This window comes from Callospermophilus lateralis, chromosome 5 (genome assembly GCF_048772815.1).
Source record: "Callospermophilus lateralis isolate mCalLat2 chromosome 5, mCalLat2.hap1, whole genome shotgun sequence".
NCBI lineage: Eukaryota > Metazoa > Chordata > Mammalia > Rodentia > Sciuridae > Callospermophilus > Callospermophilus lateralis.
The window spans coordinates 13,283,611-13,302,005 of NC_135309.1; positions in this window are offsets into that span (position 1 = coordinate 13,283,611).

Genomic DNA, 18,395 nt, shown 5'->3' on the forward strand with positions numbered 1-18,395 from the left:
GAACCCTGCCAATGTTTTATCATTGTTCTTGAAAACACATCATTAGTATTTGTCAGCTTAAGTGCAGACAGGCTTATTCCTGGGAAGTTATGGGCGGGGGGCGGGGGGGGGGGGGAGAATTACATTGGAGCACCTTTATTTTAATAAACTCATCTGGGAAAGGAAAAGTCAGGTTTCCCCCTCACTCCTCTGGGGTCCTGGTATCCAGGTGGAAAACAAAAATTCTAAAGCCAGAAATAGGAGAACAGTAGAGATAAAAAGAGTAACTGCTGTTGAAAACCAGAGTGCTAAATTGTGGCCACAAACAGAGGAGAGATGGGCCAGAGAGGCAGCCGTAGGCTCCCCCATGCTCCAGGTGGCCCCCTAACTCTCAGCTGGGGCGAGACAATTTGGGAAAGGGTCTTGCTTCTTCCGGGAGAAGGCTGGAATCTCGACCCAAATCTAGCCCTTTATGGAAAGCCCCACCTGTGCCTGTGCTCCCAGGCTGGCTGCCCCTCAACATCTTATTTACCTCTTCCAGGGCGTGTGACCTTGGGCACGCTACTTTGCCTGCCTCCCTCAGCCAACTTTTTGTTTTTTTTTTTAATTCTCTTAGATGAGAGATAATCATACCTACCTGGGATGGCTCTTGTGGTAATTAAATTCAATAGACTATATAAAAGTACCTAGGAGGTGTAGGGGATCGATTTATAAAGAGCCTTATTGCATTACGGTATATAAAAAGCATTAATGATTTATCGAACGCTTTCTCTCCAGATATCCCAAAATAAGATGTATCGATCGACCGCCTTCACCACCTTAAGGTGGGTTCTTTGTAAAACCTCCGGGGCTGAGAATTGAGCCTTTCAGCGGAGGCTGGCCTTGACACTTAGGAGGGACTCATTACACGTTGGTTTCCGGGGAGGTTTCCATAGCTGCGGTATTTGAAAGCAGAAAAGCGGGGGTCCCACCAGAACTCAGCCACCCCCGAGCGTCAACTCTGCCGGATGCTTAAGTACCTAGATCGGCCTAGGATCTCATTTCTTGCTTCCAACACACCCCTAAGGGCCGGGGTCGTCCCCACCGACCCCCCCCTCCCCACACACATTTTACAGATGAAAAGCCTTGGACGAGGAAGTGCTAAGAGCGCCGCCCGGGGTCACCCAGGTAGGAGGTGGGAGACCCGCTAATCCCCCGGGGCCTCTGCGCGCAGATTTTCCGACCCCCACCTTCCCTCGCTCCGCGGGGCGTTTCGCACCGACCCGGCTCTTTGGCGGAGCAGCGGCGCACGCGCGCTCCGAGTCCCAGTGGGAAGACCCTCCTTGCCAACCGTGGAGCGCGGCGCATAGACGGCAGCGCAAGTAACCCCGAGGACTGGTCGCTGGATCCCCGAGGCTAGGAGGAGGGGGAGGGGCAGCGAAGGGGCTGTAGACGGGCCAGGGCTGCGGGCAGGCGCCAGGCGCGGGGAGATGAAAGGCGGGCTCCGGGGGAAGGGGCTGCGCCGGGTGACCGGCTCCAGCCGCGCCGGGCGCCCCGCCCCCGCTGCCCGGGGCAGAGGCGGCTGCCCGCGCCGGAGCCGCGTTAATTGCTCTCGGCCCCGGCACTCAGCCTGCGCGGAGCCGGGACAACCTCACTCCAGGAGGAATGACAATTCGCCCTAATGGGACAACCCCGCTCCCAGAGGAGTGACAATTCCTTCTAATGGGCCGCTTGTTAGCGGCCTATTCTCCCGAACCTGGGTATCAGAAGCGGGCAGACAAGCGGGCGCCAACGTCCGCCAGGAATTCCACAACACTGCTCTCCACCCCCCCAGACATTCGCTGTGTGACCTCAGGCAAAAGGCTACTCCTCTCTGAGCTCATTTTTCTTACCTGTGCGGGGTGAAGAAGGAATGGGGAAGACCAACCCTCAGTGGGATGGGCATATTCCCTGAAATCCCTTCAGAGCGATGCAGCAGGGAAATACTTAGGTCATTCAGAGTCACAGCTGTGGTTTTTGGGGGACAGTCCCCATGCTTGTGAAATTCTGGATACTCAGGGCTAGCCATGCCCCTTCACAGGTTCCTGAAGACCTCCCGGAACCCTGAGCTCCAGCTCCCCATTTCACAGCGGATAGAGGTTGAGGGGGAAGACCTGAGAGGCTGGCCTGAGGTCACTGCAGGTGGAGCCTGAAGCCAGGGCTGCGCCTCTGCAAGAAGCCCCCCCACACACACACAGGTTGCACTGGTGGAGGGCCAGGGGAGGCCAGGGTAAGGGCCACTCACTGCAGGTCCTGGGCCTGCACAGGGAATGGCCAGTCTTTAGACTTCCAAATGCTCCTGCCACAGCAGGTGTGGGTTACCAAAGGGGGTCACCAGGAAGGTTCTGCACCTTCTGCAGATCTGTAATCCCAGACCCCCAGGTCTGTATTCCCAGCTACTGGGAGGCTGAGGCAGGAGGATGGAGAGTTCAAGGCCAGTATGAGCAATTTAGCGAGACCCTGTCTCAAAATAAGAAACAGAAAGGGCAAGGTGTATAGCTCAGTGGCACATCCACCACCTCCCTGCAAACACAAACAACCCCCGCCAGACCCCAAGCCCCATGCCCCCACCCTGCTTGCCGCCATTGCCCTCAGCTTTCCCTTTCAGAAAATGAGCACACTAATGCTCAGCCCCCAGGGTGAGGACCAGTGAGAAGCCATACAGGAAACATACAAAGGTACTGCTTTGCCTCCAGCCTTTAAAGAGTGGCACTGGCTTTAAACAGGGCTCAACTGTTCATTTCCTGTGGTCTCTGCATAAATCACCCCATCTCTCTGCACCACAGTTTTCTTATCTGTGATATGGGCATGCTAAGCATTTGGTAGATGTTGGATATTATTTTATAAGTCATTATCTGTTTTTATAACCTCTCTTTTCAATAAGTCTTTCTCGCAGTGTGCATTTAGGTCCCACTGATCGGATGTTGGGTGGGTTGAGGCCTGAAACTGCGACTTCCTTAGGCCTCTAAAATGGGAACAGCTACTGATCTCTTGAGAAGGAAACTCCCTCAGCTCTTTCTACTGAAGGGCAGGCATTAAGGGAAGAAGAAAAAGTTCAGATACACAGGAGGCAGAACTTGCCATGTTCCAGAACCTGGGCACACCTTCCTGATGTCTTCCCAGCCCCTGCCTGCACTGCAGGGTAGTTCTCACTAGCAGGAATCCAGCTCTGATTTGTCTTCAGAGAAAGATCCTGGAAGAGGTGGCTCCAGATAACTGGGTGGCTGCAGCCTGGGGAACCAGTGGGGAACCTAGGAGAGCTGTTATGCACAAATCTCTGTTCCATCCCCCACATTGGTCCAGGCTGAGAAGAAGGCTTTTGCAGGGTCTATTTGTTTTAGCGCTGGAATTGAATCCAGGGTCTTGTGCATGCTAAGTGTGTGCTCTACCACTGAGCTACACCCTCAGCCCCAAATGACATTTGCATCAAGGTCTTGTAACTGTCAGTTCCCTTCTTTCTTTTTCCTAAATTAGCCCTGGGCTGCAGGGGCTGTTATTCCTCTTTGCAAAGGAGAATATTTTAGCTTAAAGCTTGATTAGATTTCTCACAATTAGTAAATTCCTGACAAAGATGTGAATCAGGGTTGGACCGATTGTAAATGCGTGTATTCTGCCGGGGGCAGAAGTGGCTGAAGAGGTGGGAGGGGCCACAGCTGAACTAGCTGGTGAGCAAGAAGCATCTACTATTTCCAGTTCCCTCAACTTGACAGATGGGGTGTTGGGTCTAAGATTGGCTCACTAATTAAATAGGGTGCACAGGAGAAAGGGGTTTACCGATATTTACGGATGGCCAAAAATTTGGGCAGGACTCTCAAATCTATTTTGTTTGGTGGCCTCTGCATTTATTTTAGCTTCAAGATGCAGCCAACTGGACATGAGGGAGGAAGAAAAAGGAAGTCTAGGGAGCTACTTAATGGACATAATTATATTTTCTAATTAAGGAAAATGCAATCTCTTCCAATTGCTCCAGCTCCACCCCTTGCCAGGTGGGAGACAGCAGAGGTTGTTCTACCTGGAGAATAAAGACAATTAGAAGCAATTATTCCAAATTTTGTTAGTTAATTCTGGAGGAGGCGTTGGGGCTTGAGCCACACAGGTAGGAAGCCCCCAGCCTTGCTAAAAGAGCTGCACCTTGGATAGGTGGGTAGCTCCACAGAGGAGGCCATGCTCCCCTGAGTTCAACCCCCAGTACCAACAACAGGAAGGAAGGAGGGCAGGCACCTTGAACTTGGTGCTGTGTGAGCTGTGAGCTTTAAGCTTTACAGAGGGGCAAAGCGCTTTCACAACAGGACCTTGCTGCCTCCTGGAGATCGCTTTGGGGCTCTGGGGGGTCCTCTCACCTCTCCTCCCTCCCTGCCTCAGCCTCTTCTTTCTGTCACTCTGCTTCCCCACAGAGGTGGCTGCAGATCAGACAGACTTCCTTGACTTCACCAAGGAAGGTGGACGGGTTGGGACCCAGCTGCCCAGAGCCTTCCATCCTCAGGGACCCCCTTCCAGCTTGGACCCCTGACTGGGGGAGGGGCTGGGTTTGTCCTGTATGTATAGCACTGTGTCCAGCACCAGGCAGAGCCCCTGGCCCAGCGAGATGCTCTATAAATAAATTCAGGTCGTGTCTGAGCATGCAGGGGCCACTCACCAGAAGGTGCATCCCCCTGGGACTTTGGAAGGAACCTGGAGTTGGAAGGGCTGGTCTGTTTTCACAGTTGCAACAGATGATGGACCCTGGGGTGGGAGACAGAATTTAAAATGCTGGGGAGAACAGTATTGGTTCCACCCCAGATCCAGAAAGTCACAAGACTTAACAATTAATCGTCCCCTTCCCCAATAAAGATTTACTCATTTCACTCTCTGCCCAAGGTCGTGTACCAACTAAGGGATACAGTGTGCCTTTGACTGCAGGCAAGTCTAACTCCAAACCCAAGCTGGCTTCTTCTCAGCTCCAGAGGCCCGGCCTGCGGAAGTCAGGGAAATAGCACCTCACCACCACCTCTGCCCCTCGCTTCAGCAATACTGGGATTTTGCTGCATTTCCAGATTTTTTTTTTTTTTTTTAAAAGAGAGTGTGTCTCTACAATGAAAAAGACCCAAAAGTATTTAGAAAAAATATAAGCCCATAGCGTCACTCTGTGCTCCCCTTAACGGGGCAGCCGGTGCTTCCAGAGCATGTCCCTCGTGGAGGCCATTCTCACCTCGTGACATGGACTGGCTCCTGCCGTCCTCACAACAGCCCTGTTTGATAGATGTTATTATCATCTTCATTTTACTGAAAGGCCTGATTCTCAGACGTGGAAACTCCAGATACATATAATTTCTCTTTTTAATTGTGTGTTTGTCCAGAGGTCCTTCCGTTTCCGTCCTCTCCCCACCCTCCTGCCCCCCCACCCCCCCAGCCCAGAGGAACTAGTCATTGCCATTCAACAGGAAAGAGATCAGAGCTGAGGGCAAGATTTTGTCCCAAGAACAGCAGTGGCTTAGAGCTCTATGAGATCCTCGAACTTGAAACACAGTCTGGCCTTCCTGCCACCGTGCTGTTCATGAATGGAACACCCTGGGGACACGGGTCACTTAATATAAGTGGCAGTGTTTCTCTGTCACCTGGCTGCAGTGCCTGGCTTTTTGCAAATGGATTTGCAAATCTTTGTGGGGAGGGGGCAGGAGGGGGAGAATGAAGGGAAGGAATTAGACCCCAGGCAAGGAAGGAGGGTTCAGATCCCCTGTCACTCACTTGCTGGGTGACTTTGGACAAGTCCTTCTCTTCTTCTCTGGATTCCTCATTCCCCCAACCCCCCCCCCCCAACTGTCAAAATTAGGAGATTTCTTTGCCTTTCATGCCTCTGTGGTTCTGGGGCTGTATGATCCAGGAATGAGCAAAGACAGGGAAAGTCCAGCCTGACCCCTGTTCTGTGTACCACCAGGCCGCCAGAGGTTTCCAGGCAGGGGGAGGGGCTGGGGGGGACAATCACAGGTGTCGGGAAGGTTGGTTGGCTCCCCAATTTTCTCCTGTAGCAGCTGTGTGTCCTGGGGCAAGTCTGCCCACTTCTCTGAGCCGAGCCTCCTTCTCTCCATTAGAAAATGAGGGCTGATGGTCCCTATTTCTGCAGGAGGGGCCGAGGGGTTCAATGGGATCACTGATATAAAGGGCAAGGGATACCACCCATCCCCTCCAGTTCCATGTTTCTGGTGTCCCCTGTGAGGAAGGAGTTTCTGAGTCTGCGATGAACTGGGAGCAGGGACACGGTCGCTCCTTGTTAGTGACACAGTCAGAGCTAACACTGTTGGTGAGGGGTGGTTGTGAGAGGCTTAGGGAGAGCATCCTGCTACAAATCTTCCAGGCCCATGGGCAGCTCAAGAAAGCTCTAGAGAAATGATTTTGGAGAGTTCATGGGCCCAGTCGCCCCTAAGCTGGAGCACTCGAGAACGACAGTCGCAGAGTGATTCCTTCTGCAACATGACGTTCAGGAGACCGTCAGGACAGCTTGAGCACCTGGACAGTGATTGCTCCGGTCCCCGTAGACAAAGCACCCAGCCTCCTTGCTTAGGAGACATCTGGCAGAACAGCCTCGGTGTCCTTCCAGGGCAGCCTATCTAATAGTTGATAAGCAACATGACACATTTCACTTAACAAGTCATTTTTACGATTACTCCTGGTTTTCAAATGAGAATTTATTTAAAGTTACATATTAATTAAGTAATAGCCCCTTTGGTCCTGGGATAAGGCCAGCAATCGTGATTGTTCTCAGACAAGGCAACAATCGTGTAGGTGGATGCCTGGAATCCAGGTTAGTACTGATTTACAGGGGAGAGCCCTGCTTGTCCAACAGCTCAGAAACTCCTTGGAATCCTGCCCCACCTCCTGGCTGGATGGCCTTGGGCAAGTTAGTTCCCCTCTCTGAACTTTGGATTCCTTATCTGCAAAACCAGGGTCTGGTGATCATTCCAATCTCCTAGGTTTGCAGAAAGAATTTACTAGAGATAATAGAGGGCCATAGTATTATTATTATTGTGGCTGTTGTTATTATTGCAGAGATCATAGCCGACACACATTTTTCTTGGATGTATGGAGTTGTGTTATTAGTAAATAGTGGCTAGGGGAATTTGGTCAAAACAAGTTTATTTACTCTGAACCTACTTATCTACTAGCTTAGCAGTAATTGCAAAAGAGGGGAAGAATTCTTTGAAAGCGGAGTTCTGTTTAAAAGTCACTTACCCTTTGTTTAACTGGCTCATCTTTGGTATCTGGATAAGTGGACTGCCCACTTCCCCAGGAGGCACCTTGACAGTATTCGCAGAACACCTATAACTCTGGAAGCAAAGTTAGCACATACATAAGGCAGAAGATGTTTCATTTGCCCTCCCCACAGCCAACACAGCACTCTGCCTGATGGGCTCCCTCTTCCCTTTCCTTCAGGGGTCTTTTCTGTTTTCTTGCCTCCTCCCTCCTTTCTGCTGACCCACGCAGGTTCCCACCCTGGCAGGCATGTGCTTAGTGTGCTGAGGTCCTGGGTTCAGTCCTCAGCACCACCGCTCAGCAAACAGAAAACCAGGGATCTAACAATCCTGCCCTCCAGTGAGGACACAGATGTGTGAAGTACCACATGGCCCACCCAGATGTCCAAAGGGCAGCTCCAAAGCCAGGCTCAGTGCTGTCACAGTGCTGGCCCCAAGACAACGCATTCAACATTTCAATAAGTTGCCAACACTTAAAAATCAGGAGACTTTCCATAGAAACTAGGAATTCTGGCTTCTCTGCATCCCTCAAAGTGAGTGGCCCTTGTGTGTGATTTCCAGCATGGGTGTCCTTCGGGTGTGTCTTGCCCCTGGTGGGGAAGGGGATGCAGAGCCATAGTGGGGGGGATCGGTAGACTGGACTTTGAGAGGCAGGGCGGGTGTGCGAAGGAGGTGTTTTGGGCTAAGTCTCAAGGATTTTACCAGATTGAGGGGAGCGGGTTTCCTGGCAAAGAGGAATATATATATTAAAATGACAAGGTTTGTGTGTGTTAAGAGAATATGGAGGAAACAGTGTGGTGCACACCTGTGATTATCCCAGCTACTTGGGAGGCTGAGGCAGGAGGATGACATGTTCCAGGCCAGACTCAGTAACTTAGTGAGAAACTATCTCAAAGTAAAATTTTAAAAAGGCTTGGGGGCCAAGCACCTTGGAGCTGCAGAGGTTTTGATCTCCCCTTCCCTTGTCTTTTTTTTCTGTCACCTTATATTGAATTCTTCTTTAAGAATTTCAAAAGTGATAGCTATTCTCCACAACTATAGTGAACCAACCAAAGATATCTTAAGCAATGCACTGACCCCTCAGCTTTCCTGCAGTCTGAGTCCACAGTGCTCAGTGTCCAGGGTAGACCGGTTGACACCCTGTGGATGTACAGTTGCAAACCAACAGAAGGGAAAGCAGGAGGTGGGGAGTGGTGGCTGGGCCGGGTCTGCACTCGGTACTTCATCCTCCGTCCATCCATCCGACTGGCACGACCCGGGCATCTCACCACATCAGTAGACCCAACCCTAACCTGCTCTCTCTCTATTCCACAGTAGGGACATATAACAATTCATTTAACGGTTTCTTTATTAATAGACATTATTTCTTGTCCAAATTTTTAGCTCTATCAAATATTCTTGGAAAAAAATGCAAAACAGCCTACATACTTTCATACTTTCACTCTTATTATTTTTGGGGGGTATCAGGGATTGAACTCAAGAGCACTGGACCACTGAGCCACATCCCCAGCCGTATTTTGTATTTTATTTAGAGACAGAGTCTCACTGAGTTGCTTAGTGCTGCACTTTTGCTGAGGCTGGTTTGAACTTGCGATCCTCCTGCCTCAGCCTCCAGAGCCATTGGGGAAGAACCAAGGCCTCGTGCATGCTAGGGCGTGCTGTCCCTCTGAGCTGCTCTGTTTTAATTTTTGCCATGGTGGTTTTGGGAGGGGAGTAGCACAGCTCCACGTCATACCCCTTTGAGAAACTCCCTGGGTGGGGAGGCCGGGATGTTATGGAAAGTGCTGGAAGGAGCAGGGCCCGTGCAGAGGCTGTTGCAGGGCTTCTGACAGCTGGAGAGGCCTGAAGGGGTGGGGAGGCAGGAAGCCCGAGAAGAGAGTGGGCTCCTGGTGGGCTTGTGGAGTGTGGGTGCGGCAGGGGTGGGCCAGTCTTCAGGCTGTCCTGTGCACCTCCTATGTTCTTGGGCGGCCCAAGCCTCCTGCCCTTGGAGTTCTGCTTAGAGAACCTCTTGCTGAGGCAGCAGGCCCCTGCCAGAGCCGTCTCTCTATCTGCATGGGGCCTGGGCGATGGGTGGGGCCTGAGCCAGTGGGCGGGGCCTGGGTGAGTGGGCGGGGACTGAGACAGTGGGCGGGGTCTGGGAGAGTGGGCGGGGCCCTTCCATGGCATGGTGGCCCAGACTCATGCAGCCTTTGCCAGTCAGATCCCTGTGGCTGCTCAGTGCGGCTGGGTGACCAGCAGCCATGTTCCATCTGGTCCTCACTGAATTGCTTTTTAATTCAGTTGTATGTGGCAACAGGTGTGTTAGAGGCAACAATAAAATCCAAGCTTGGACTCCTAGAGAGTTCTGGAGGGCAGGCTGCTGAGGTGGGGAGGGGTCCTGCCAGTGCTCCGGGGGACCCTGAGAGCTTTGCTGAGCCCCCCAGTGGCCTTGATGTTTTGCTCTGTGGTTCTGCCTCTTTTCTCCCCTGGTTCCACCTCTCTCCCCAACCTCTAGGGCCCCAGAACCCCTTGAATCGAGCCCCTAGAAGTGAACCCCGTAGTGCCTTAAGACTCCTGGAATGCTCTGCAGCCAAGGGATGGGGCCATCTCATCCTAAAGGGTCTCCTGGACTGTGGGAAGCTGAGGCCACTCTTCAGTGGCCTCAGGAGAACCAGAGATTGTCATCAGTACAGGACAGCCTGTCCAGCCAGTGTGTTTGCTCAGCCTTTAAATCGTCCAACAGAGTGTGGCACGTTTTCCTGGATGACGGGTCCATCTGACTTCATGATAGCCCCATTCTCTACAGAGCAAAATAGGAGCTCATCCGGTCACTGAGATCCCTACTCTGTGGTGACCTCACAACTGATTCTTGAGCAGTCACATGGATCTGTGAGCTTATGGGCAGTAACTTGAGGAGTTAGCCATCCTGGACATTAGAATGTAAGAGGTAGAATGGAAGTTAATTACCAATTTGGCTTTGACATTGGCTCTCCAAATCAACCACTCAGGTCTCTTCTTGAAAGAAGAAGACCACATCTTCTAGTTTCTCAGCTCTGATCTGCCAGGGAAACAGTTCAGTCTTCATCAGACTAAAATGTGGAGCTTTGTGACCTTGGGTAAGTCCCTTAACATCTCTGATCCCCAGTTTTGTCCTCTTTAGAATGGGAAGTAGTAGTTATTGACCTACAAGAGTTGTTGGGAGTATTAGTGATGAACCAGAGCAAGCATCTGTCTGTTCTTGGCATGTAGTAGGCACTTAATAAATGGAAGTGACAGTTTTTGGAAATCATTGACTGAAATGACTAAGAGACCAGCTGACTGAGGAGGAGGAGGAGGAGGGGCGATGGGAATCAGCTATCTGCTCCCACCCTCCTCCATTGCTGAGCCTGGCTCTTGGTTGCCTAGGCGATGCTGCACAATGCCCCCGAGTGATGTGACTGGTGGAGCGGTGTGCAGCTGCTGGGCTCCTTGCGCCTGTATGCTGGGCACAGGACAGAGCCCACTTGGCCATTGATCGACTTGGGCAATAAGTCAGCTTTGCCCCTGGCGGAGGTGCTGGGGGCAAAGGGCTTCACTCCCACGGTGAGGGCGGGCAGAGGCACTCAGTTCAGTATTGAAAATAGGCAGGAGATGCACAGGGTCCTAAATAAAAATAATTAACTTAATGACAAAACCAACAAACAGAAGTGGTGGCCAACGAGAGGGGAGCTCTGCAGATGTGTTTGTAAACAGTAGAAAAAGAAATAAAGGGAGGAGAGAGAAGCCGCTCAGAGGTTCTGGGCTCCCCTGATTTCCATGGAGCATGTTTCTCATTACGAGGGGGAATGCGGGCCACACAGGGGCAGAGAGAAACTATGCAGACGGGAAAGTAATTGGGGGTGTCAGGGTCATGGGATAAATCTGGGAGTTTGTTTTCAAAATCTTCTTGAATGTTCCATTACTTTTACAATTTAAGAGAGAGAGAGAAAGAGAGAGAGAGAGAGAGATTTAAAGCATAAACTCTAAGTTGAAGTCGGCAGGAACCGACCGACTCTGTCCTTGTGACTTGTTGTAGGAGGGGACCTTCCATTTACTCCAGGGAAAGCCTGGTGCTTTTGATTCGAATCTCCCTGCTTTTCTGAATGCATCTCCCATCCATCCTGCGTGCATCACGTTGAGTAGACTCTGGACACTGATTTCAAAAAGGCCTTCTGCTGACCCGTCCAGGTTCCTATGCAGGAGGAAGCATGCAGAGGCCACGGTCTCACAGCCTGACCCTTGCGGGTGGGGAAACCGAGGCACAGAGATCGCAGGCTAGCTGCAGCAGGCTTCCCCAGCCATCCACAGGGTGAAGTGGGTTCCAAACTTTGGTCTCCCGAGTGTCAGCTGAGTTCTTTTTCCAGCCCCACACATGCAGCCAAAAATAACCCCTTTTCTTGGAAAATGCTCCCTTGTAGAGTCTTCCAGGCAGTGTGGGGACCAGGACAGTAATATTTACACCCGTCTCTGACACGGGACTGTGGGACCCTCGAGTGGCCTGTAAAGGGGTCCAGCGTGGGGTCTCCTCCGCTCTCACGGTCTCCTGGTCAGCTGCGCATTTTCGTGGCTAAGGAAAACGCAAGTGTGATGAAGAGTCTGGGGACAGAAGACACATAAAGGGCGGCTTGGAACAGGACAGCCGGCTGCTCCATGTCAGCGCAGACTCCGTTCTTCCTGCTCCTCTCTCTCCTGGACAGGAATGTCCCCCATCTCAGCAGCCACCGCGGCCCTGCTGGAACCGCTGGCCTGTGTTTCCATCAGGAGGCTTGTTTTTCTGGGGTTTATTACTCAGCTGTAAAAATGTGCTCGGGGCAGAAACTTGGCATATGAAGTCTCATCTCAGAGGTAATTGGTGGAATTTTTTTTTTAAACCTTTTTTTTTTTTTTCTTTTTACAGACAATGTTGGAAAGGGAAACAAAAAGGTCAGGAATTTACTGTTGGAATCCATGGGTTTGCCCCCGTGGGTTTCTTTCTGGGTTTGGACTGCTCTGTATTATTTTCAGTCTCCAGCCAGACATTTGGAGGTGAAGTTATAGAGGCTTTAACGGCAGATCTTTATGTCTTTCTCCTCCCACCAGATCCCCCGAGAGCCTCCTGTGCACCCAGCGTGGTGCTAGGCCCTGGGGGTCCGGGGAGGGCGAAGGCATGGGTGCACCTGGTTCTCCCACCCGCACACTCCCCACAAACCCCATGTTAGCAGATACAGCGAAGTTAGCAGATCCTGCTTGCAGGAGGTGGTGGGAAGGAGAGGACAGCAAAGGGCGTTGGCCTGGGCTCTGGAGCAGGCTTCTGGGGTCCCTGCCGGGAGAAGGCACGGCCAGCAGGGGTCACATTGCTAGATTGCGGTTAGAAAGAGGGGAAAGCAGGCTTGAGGGCTGGGAGGAGCACGGGGAGCCAGCAGCATGACCAGAGGCTGGTGGGAGACCCCGATTCCCGCGGGGGTTGCGGAACACAGAGAGCTCTGAGCATGGATGGCAGAGCCCCTGGGCCTCCCCAGAAGCACCGAGGGATCCGGGCTGCAAGTTCAATGTCCACCTTTGTTCACGTTTCCAAGTGGGCGTGGAAGGCTGCCCCCCGAAGCCCCAATGACTCCACATCACTCTTTCTGCAGAAGCTTCTGTGAAGGACCACGGGAAGAAGCAGGCCAGGGCCAGAGACCATGGGACTGCTTTGGCCACCTGGGCATGGATAGGAGGGCCGTAGTGGAGATGGAGGGTGTGGTCTCAGAGAACTGGAGGTGGCCTGCTGGACAGGGATTTGTTAAACAGGCACATTTGATTTTGTCACTCTCTTGCTCAAGTGCCTTCGGTGACTCCCTAGTACTCCTAGGGCAGGGCCTGTTTCCTGTCTTGGCCACCTGGTCAGCCCCTCAGCTTCCCAGTGGCACCCGGCACTCTTTTCCCCTTGCCACCCCCAGGCATCGTGGCTTTCTGTTTGCTCTCAGGATGCACCCTGCTCCTTCCCTCCACAGGACCTTTGCACATACTTTTCTACTCCTCTCTCCCAAATCATTATCATCCCTTTCTAAGCACCAACCCCTCCCTCACTGCCTACCTCTTTCTGAAGTCACTTAGCGTTCCTCCCTGCTACCTGGTGCTCACTAGTGCTAATTAAAATGAAATTTGAATCAGACCTTCATGTCAAGAAATGGTCTTAGTAAACTCTAGATTACTCACTATGCCCAATGATGTGCAAGCCCCCGTGGTCCTTCCAGTTCCCCAGAGCTCAGTGTCGTTAGCTTGCTAGGCTGGCCAAGTGGGGCGGGGAGGACATTGGCTTGGGGACATACTCAGGGACTGTGTGGCACCCACGGGACCTTGTCTCATCGTCATGGCCCCAGCCACTGGAGGGAGATGTTCAGATGACACCAAGGCTCAGAGAGGTGAAGCACAGTGTCCTTGGTCACCCAGTTGGCAAGCAGTGCGGCAGGGTCTGTCCTTGGTCTGAAGGCGAAGTCTCCACTGTGCACAGGCTGCTGCCGCTCACTCGGCCTCCAGCCTGATGCCCTTCTGTCAGGGTGGGCTGCTCCTAAGGGGGAACTCAGGCCGTCGGGAGGAGAGATCTAGCGGTGCCCCCTTCCTGGGGTCAGCCCAACTCAGCCTGGAAGGGCCTGGGTCCTTCCTCCCTGCAGCCCGTCAGTCTTGTCCTCTCTTGAGCTGGTCAGAAGGGGCTGCCTCATGGTGGGATCCTCGGCGGCCCCTCAGAACCCACCCATAACTCCAGAAATCCACTGGAAAAGCAAGAAGAATCAGAGTTTTGCCTGTTCCCATGGTTTCCGTTTCCCAGAAGGCATTGTTGAGATGCAGTGAGGTCAAGGGCAACTCCAGCCTAGCTCAACTCTGGGTCACGGCCTAAGACCCTTTGCAGTGGCCCAGCAGACCTGGGCGGCCCACCTTTGCTCATCAGAGCAGGCAGGGCCAGGAAGGACCTCACTGGCACGTGTGTCTGGAGACAGCCCCGAGGACTCCGTGCACCTAGGCTGCAGTCCCTGGACCTCTTCCTTTAACCCTGGGACGGGGCTGCCACCTCTCCCTCTGGGTTCATGTTCTGGGTCCCCAGCTTGGGTGCCAGCCTCTGCTGCTCACTGAGCTCCACCCAGAGCCTGATGGCTCTGCGTCTTGGTTCCCCAGCCCCCACGGAGCTCTGCAAGGGGCTGAGAGGCAGCCTCATCCCTGCCCAGGAGCGCGGCTAGCTGTGGGGTCGGCCTGAGTGGTTCCCACACCCTGCAGGGATAGTGCTGCCCCCAACCCTAACCTGAGAAGTCTATCTCCAGAGCTCCTTGGGAATGGGATGTGGGTCTGGGTGAGAGCACTTGCCTAGCACAGCGGGAGGCCCTTGGTTCCATCCCAGCACTGCAGAGGGGGTGAATGAATGAATTGAATAAGATTCCAAAGGAGAGGCCACAGTAGAAAAAATAACTTAGCTATGTAGGAGTGAGAAATTCCATGAGAAAAAAGAATTCTCAAAACACAAACATGAAAGCAGCAAAAATGATTTTTAACCCAAATGCCAAAGTCCTAACACACACACACACACACACACACACACACACACACACTTACACACACACATTTATCTGGTAGGAAAATAGGAAAGGATGTGATCTGGCAAGTTTACAGATATAGAAATAAAAAGAGTCAAAACATGGAAGAATGCTCAATCTCTTTGTGATTGAAGAAATCTAAAGGGAGTGAAACTGGGGCACCCAGGTCCTGTCGGTGGGGATCAAGTGCCTCAGAGGGTGTTGGGAACGGTTCTTTCACTTCCTTCTGCTGGGGCTGCGGGTGGCTGTTCAGACAGCAGTTAGGGGACCTTCACCCAACCTGGAGCCTCCCACTGGTTCTCCTGGCAGTTTCCTGGGTAGGCGTTGATCTGCCTGCAGGAACCACTCACAGGGGCATGGAAGAAACATGCCCACGGACATTCAAAGCAGCATGTTTGCCATAAAGTGGAAAGAATTTAAACGTTCATTCCTACACGATGTTAAGTAAAGGAGGACCCAGCCGTGCAGCGGAGCACCAGGACCAGGGAATGAAGTTCAGAGCAGGAGGGGAGCCCTGCCGTACATAAGAGATGCTCTTGCTTATGGCACATGGTGCCAGGTCGATCCCAGCACTGCGAAAGCAAAAACAAACAAACATACAAAAAAAACATCCACGTCCATCTAACAGAAGTTGAGAGTGGAATGGTGGTTCCCGGAGGAGGCCAAGACGGCAGTGGGGGTGGGAGCAGGTGGATGTGTCCCTGGTGCAGTTAGGGAGGGTTAAGAAACTCGGTGTGCTGTCGCATAGTAGGTTGACAGTACACTTTGAAAAGCTAGAAGAAAGGATATCAGATGCTTTCACTGGAGAAATGATAACATGATTGAGGAGACAGATGGGTTTAATGTGGTTTAGACCTTACATAATGTAAACATATATTGAAACATCACATGGTGTAATTAGGCACAATTTTGTATGTTACCCTTAAGAATAACCCAAAGGAACCCCATAGCTGTTGTCGTAGGTATTGGACAGTGCTGTGAAGGAAACGGGAGGTGAAGGGGGTGTGAGTGTTTCCAGCCTCTCTGACGAGGGGACTTGGGAGCAGGGACCGGAGTGAAGCGTGGGGGCTGAGACACAGTGCACATCTCTGGCAGAGTTCACCAAGGCCTGCAGCTGCACTGGCTTAGCCATTTGAAGACACAGCAAGAAGCTCCGGTGGCTGGAAGGCTGGAGTGTTGGGGTGGTGGAAGGAGCCGATAGCCTGGGTGGAATAGATGCTGGGGAGCCTCTTTTCTGGGAGGTTGGATAGGAAACTTTCAATACTTCACCTTCAGTGAGATTCCAGTGTGGGGAGGAGTAGTCTGTTTCTCACTTTGTACTTTATTTACATTTTCTTGCTACATAAATCATTACTCCAACTTACACCAGTACAGTATCAAAGGTGTTATCTGGGTGGAGTGATCATAGGCTAATTGGGCTTGCATACTTAAAAAGTTCTGACGCATTAAACAAACAAACATGACTGTTTTCTTGTGGGACTCCCCAGCACGGCTGGTTGGGCACCCCTGAGTCCAGTGATCTTGACCAGAGCTCCCAGGTTCTTGAGCAGGGCTGAGCTGTGGCAGGGAACACCTTCTCTCTCCCTGAGAGAAAACCTCTGGGGAAGTCAGTGGGAGGCAATGTAACAAATCCAGGGATGACCTTGAACCTATTCAGTGGCTTTGGGTAATTTAGCACTAGTCTGAGCGACCCAGGGCTCACTCCATTACCCAGACTGGACTGCGTGGCCCCGGCTTCCCCACTTGCCCCCCACCCCCCCCAAGCCTGCTGTCATGAGTGCTGGGCCTGGTCCTGGGGGTCAGCAGCCTGGTCCGTCAGTCTGTCTTAGAGCTGCAGCTGGCCTGGCAGGTGCAACGCTGAGGTAAGACCAGTGCCAGCAAATCCAGAGGTGAGTTTCTTGCTCTATTTCCTAACTTTCCAGCATCTTCCACAACAGAGCCAAGGGAACTTTCATCCCGTGTCTGAGATCAGCTCTGAGCTAAGTGATAAGAATCCTCTGCTGAGCAAGCTCTGACCCCCAAAATTCTTGGAATTTAGGATCTTGAACCACTTAGAGAAGTAAGCTGGAGGCTGTGGCCATTTTCAGGGTCCTGCAACAAGACGATGCACTTGGGAATCTGTGGGCATTACAGGTCTTTTGCAAGGGAGGATCTCCAAGCACCCTGTAAATATTAATTAAAAGATGCACCTCCTGAGGGGCTGGTGTAATGATTCCCATCCATGGGAAGAGGAAACAGGGGCATCTCTAGGCTTGCTGAGGAGGCCCAGAGAGCTGCAGCTGGGCTGGTGGGCAGCAGTGCCAGCTGCCGTCTCCCCAGGGCCGATGCAGGCCAGACAGGCACTGAGCCTTCAACCGCCTTGTCACATTTCACAGATGGTGTGCCTGAGATCCAGAGTTCCCTTCTGGACACAGAGTGACGGAGCAGGGTATCCAACTCAGGTGTTAGGGAGTCCAAGCCCTGTGCTATTTCCCTGGTTCCTGCGCTTCCCCCCAATAATGATTCTCGACAGCTGCACACCACGTTATAGTTTACTCAGCGTTCAGACATGCATTATCCTATTCATTCCACACAATAACTCGGTGAGGCAGGAAGTGTAGACGTAATTAGCTCCATTTTATAGATGAGGAAGTGGAGGCTCAGGGAGGGGCCTGAGGAAGGTCACCAGGTTCTTGTTAAACAGCAAGAAGTCACATCTGCATGGTCTCTGCAGATACCAGACGCTGCTGGTCCTGAGTGCTACCATAGCTCCAGGATGTAAGCAGTGCTGGTGCTACTAGTTATTATTATTATTATTATATAAAATTTCCATATTACAGATGAGTACAATCCAGAGAAGAAAGACAACCTGAAGAACTGGGGCCATAGTTCAGTGGTGGAGTTCTTGTGAACAGGCATGAGGCCCTGGGTTCACCCCAGCCCCACAAATAAAAAAATAAAAACAGAATAAAAAAAAAAAAAGAAGAAAGAAAGATGGGAAATGAGCATGGACAGATACGTCGCTGTGCCATCTCCCTGACCACAGAGGTTATTTTGGCACCATGATTAAGGGAGACCCTACACAGTCACGTGCCACAGCAGTGTGTCCATCGAGGATGTGCAGTGTGCAGAGAAATGGTGGTCCCGCACACTGCCCCACCTCAGGACGTCCTAGCTCTCCCAGTTGGCACAGGTACCCTCCATGATGTTCATGCAAGGCCAAGACTGCCTGGCCACGTGTTTCCCATAACGTATCCCTGTCATTAGCAATAATGACAGGCACGATACCAGATGAGGGCTAGATGCAGAGAAGAAATGCCATGCAGGCTAAGGCCCAGGGTGTCTCCACTGCGAGCAGAAACCTAAGCACACTGACCGGAGCAGGGCTCGGTTGTTCATGGGTGAGGTGCTGGGACGGGAGCCAGGGCCACCTGCAGCAGGCAAGTGCTCTGCCCCTCCGCGGCATCCCCAGTCCTTAGTTTGGGTCTTGAAGACTGAATGAAAAGGGGGGGGGAGAAGAGAGAAATCCAAGTACAATAAAACCCCAGTGAGAGCAGCTACTACTCTATCTTGAGGGTATAAAATGTGCCCAGAATTTTTAAAAAATTGCTTCACCAAGGGAAACAGCTGCTGGGAGATGGAGGCTGAAAGG